The sequence below is a fragment of the Notechis scutatus genome, chromosome 5, assembly GCF_049901735.1.
Source record: "Notechis scutatus isolate UNSWTSFEM ecotype Mainland chromosome 5, rNotScu1.2, whole genome shotgun sequence".
Classification (NCBI taxonomy): Eukaryota; Metazoa; Chordata; class Lepidosauria; order Squamata; family Elapidae; genus Notechis; species Notechis scutatus.
Window position 1 is genome coordinate 93,075,679 of NC_142013.1, and position 4,586 is coordinate 93,080,264.

A 4,586-nucleotide genomic window follows, 5' to 3' on the forward strand; every position below is an offset into this window, starting at 1 on the left:
TTCTTAAAAGGCAACCTTGACTGTTTTTCCTTGAGGAAGAAGAAGAAAAATGTTTTGCTTATATCCAAGAAGCTTCATCAGTTGTGATAGTGGGGTGATGGAAAGATAGGTTCTGACAAGAAGGTGGGTAGGGATGGAAGGATTGTATTTCTTTGCAGTCATCTGGTTGTTAGCACTCTATCTGAGAGCTACTGAAGCCACTTGGGGGATTGATTATCTGTGCCTTCAGAGTCAACCTGAATTGGAGTGCAATTGTTGTGGAATCATCTTGGAACTGCGGGAAGGATTGTGTTGTAGACTGGAGATAGGTGATGTCTTATTCCTCCCCCTTTGTTGAGGGAAGGCTATTCAATTCTAAGATGGATTGTTTTACCCCTCTTTAAAACCAATGGTCCTCTATCTGAAATGTGGGCTTTGCTGACTTCAAAAGAGTGACCTTTGTCTTTTGAATGTAGATGGATCGCTGAATCTTGTCCTGCCGTGCACTTGTGAAGTGGTTGTTTCATTTTATCAGTGTACAGATCTGCACATGTGTCATTGCATTGTATTGCATATCACATTGCTCACTTTATGTTATCTGTTTTATCCTTGGAGTGGACAAGCTTCTGCATGAGTGCATTCTTAGGTATAAAGTGTACATGTATGATGTGTTGGTTGAAATCCTCCTGAGCTTTTCAGATATTCCTGCGATGCATGGAATGACAACGTTGCTACGTCTGTTGTTCCTTTTTCTGTCTATAATGGAAGAGCCAAGGGTTCTTTTTTTTTGGATTTGATGAAGGCCCAGTTAGGATAACAACAAGTTCTGACATATTTTAGTTATTTTTCTTTTCCCTCTTTACTGGTAGGCAAAGTTTCAGCCTGGTAGTTTAGGGTTATGATCACTCCCATTTATTTTGTGCTCCAAAGTGTGGTGAGAATCAAAAAATTAAGTACTGCTCTGGGAGAGGGTGGTGTTTCTGTAAACTTCAGTGTTAAGGCTTCTGGCTTCCTTAATGTGCACTGCACACAGCCCTCCCTCAACAGAGGGGAAGGAAAAAACACCATCTATCTCCAGTCTACAACGCAGCCCTTTCAGCAGTTCCAAGAAGATTCCACAACCAATTGCGCCTTGATTCAGATGACCCCGAGGACACAGATACACCCCCAAGTGGTCCAACCCCCCATCATCCAATCACAACTGATGAAGCTTCTTGGATGAGAAGGAACATGTTTTCTTCATCATCGTCAAGGAAAAACAGTCCAGTTGCCTTTTGAAAAAGCACCTTTGAGACCATTATGACCTGGATGACTGAGAATCTCCACAAACATTAGGGCTTGACAGCAGACCAATGACCCAGAGCATATTAATGCTGGTGCAGGGTGGATAGCGCTGGACTGGTCCTGTTGAAGTGTTAGATGAATAAATCTGTCAAGACTTGCACCAATCCAAAAAATGATTCTGGCCTTTTCCAAAGCTTCCAGTCAGGAGACAGGTCCATCTATTGTTTCTATAACTGCACGGAAAGGGTAAAGCCAGAATTAGAAATGTTTTTCTGGAATGCTTCTAAGGAAAATTCTACCTTGATTGTCCATTCTGATCAGGAACATATGGAACCCTACATGGTGGAAAGGCATTGAGTAATCCCTCTTGAGCTAATGTTAGGAAAAGAGGGTTATTTTTTCCCCTCCTGCTGAGACTTGTAGAAGCAGTTCATGCCTCTGGTCTGAGGGAATTCTTTGGGGATAACAATGAGATGGTGACACTGGTCTTCTCAGAATACAAGTTCACCTGGAACAGTGTCAGTTAAAAGCAAAAAGGTTCTCAAGATGAGTGTCCCAATGGAGCATATAATAGAAAATACATTTGCAGTTCAAAATTATAGTGCTGGGTAATGAAGGTGAAGGTCCGTTTCAGATGCATTCAAACGAAAAGTAACAAATTAGTTTCTCATCAAATGTTAACTAGCAAAGATAGAGCTATGTTTTGGCTCCATTTCTTCCCATAAGTATGTACCGGTATGTGTTGAAAATAAGAGGATAGTGGATTAAATTGGACAACTTTCACAATGCACATGTCTTTTTTTCAAAGTTCTCACCTTTTTATTTTTAGATCTCAACAACTCTATTCAGCAAACTCATTCGTCATACCTTTCTCTTGAAATAATGTTCAGTGTCTCTGTATGACCAAACTGTCTTGAAATACATATTTCCTGCAATGACTGTATTTAGTCCACTTCCATTCATCACCTGTTTATTCTTAAGCCTATCTCTAATTTTACCTAGAGGTAAAACCCATAGCTTTAATATCTGTGAACAGATGTAACTCCTTCCTAGAGGTGAGCAAAACTTTTATATAACAGCCAGCATCAAACAAACATACATTTGGGCTGTTTTTATGCATCCACAAATAAAATGAGGGAAATTTGAGGGCAGAAAGGTGTCCTTACCAGTTAGACCAGGCAGGTGACTTAATTCTACTTTATAGTAAGGCTACATTAACAGAGTCTTGCCAGTCTGAATGTACAATTCTCTTTAGAAGGGTCCCTTCTCACCCATTTTCCCGTTGCAGGCCAAGCTGTCTCCTATCTGACTGTTCCTTAAGCAGAATCTCTTGGCCCTGTCTCCCAAGGCATTTCCCAGGTACCATCACAGTCAGTCAGATACAGCTAATAACACAGTTGTAGGGAGGCAGGAAAAAAGAGGGAGACTGTGGATATATTGCACAGGAGGTGTGGGAGCAGTGGCAGACTAAAAAGTCACACTGAAATCTGATGGTCCCGGGGAGATGTTGGCAAAGATATTGGGTGCATGCTCAATTTTCTGAAAGCTGGTTAGGACAAGTGAGCTACAATCCTGTGGATCCTGCAAGATATTAAGGGGATGCAGAAAGGACAGGAATTACGGGAGTGTCCCTTTCCCAAAGAATCAAACCTGGGTGCTGGTTTAGTGTTGAAAGAAAAACAAGTCCAGTCGCCTCCTGAAAAAGCACCCGTCAGCCTCAGCTAGGCACTGGATAGTCTTGCAAACAAACCATGTTATTCAAGAGTTTTGTTGACCATGACCTGGGTAATTGAGAATCTCCATAGACATTTTGCTATGTACTTTGGGATGAACACCTTTTGAATAGTGTGGGTATATGAATGGATTTCCAGAAAAATTACAGGCTACAAGAACCATTTGTGCTTCAGTTTGAGATGCAGACAACACAGACTCCTCCTCAACAGCCTGTGCCTGTCTTCAACACTGAAGGAGCCCAGGGCAGAAAACATCCTGCAGCCTAGAAGGCTTCACACACATTTGTATTAGTCAGATGACACAGATAAACTTCCAAGTGGCCTCAACAACTCTCTAAAATGGATGTCAAATATGTGTCGTCATGGCGGCATCACCTGATGTATCACAACTTTTCCCTTTGCTAAACTGGGCCAATGGACCGCAAGTTTGACAGCCCTGCTCTAAAAGAAAGCAAATGACCAGCTGTCTGCAAGGACTATAAACCCTTTCATTCCCCACCATTCAGCCAGAGCTGAAGAAGGATGAGAAGTGAAATGTCTTCAGAGAAAAACAGTCCAGTTGCCTCCTGAAAAAGCACCTTTGGGACATCCTGTCTAGTCTTGTTGAAAGTGGGCACACACACTTTCAGAAAAGGGCGGGGGGGACCAGAACTTTTGTCTTATAAAGTACTCAGGAATTCTTTCACATTTTCTAAATAGGATGCTACAGAACCACAGATAGTATCATGGCCTGTTCAGATTCTGAAGTATCACAGATGGAAGAACCTATTCAAGATTCCCTGGATGAATGCAAGCCTCAAGGGGAGACTAGCAATCAGGCACCGAAGAAGGCATGGCTCAATTACAGTTGAGGCAGTAGGGCTCTCCCAAGGAGCTGAATGCACAAGAGAGCTGAATGATTCCTTGCATGGCACCCTTGATTGCCTGCCAATTTTCCATTGGGAACAACTATGCCACTTGACAAATTGATGGCCCAGGAAAGCCTGCATGATTGGACTCTTGGACGTTAATCCCAAGTCAGTCAGTCAGAATGTAGCCTAATAATGGTCTCATCTGCTGTTTTGGACATTGGCTACTGGTACCTATGCAGGCAAGCTGACATCTTTGGTTTCAAATATCTCACTGGGCTTACATTTTAGTACCAATTTGTGTTAATGAATTTTTGATGAATTAATGAAAATATTTATTTTTTTGAACATATTGCCTTTAATTGCCACAAATTGCTAACCTGGAAAGTACATACCCATTTAAATCTTAGCAGATGGTAAGCAAAGGTTATTGGGTTAATTTAGTTTTTCCAACGTTGCTAGTGGTAAGACATTTGGACTTTGTTAGGTGATGTCTAAATTTGATATGAAATCTCATGAATAATTCTCTAGCATAATTTGAGGGTAAAACATGGGGGCAAAAATGTATAATTTTAAGAGAACAAGTATTTAATTATTACTTTAAATCTTTTCAGCAACTGCAAACATAATTTTCTTTATTATCAATGCAACAATGGAGATATATCCAGTTAAAACATGCTTTACCTCTCAACATGAATCTGATGCTTTAGCAATTTATAAAATAAATGTTTACTAAATAATT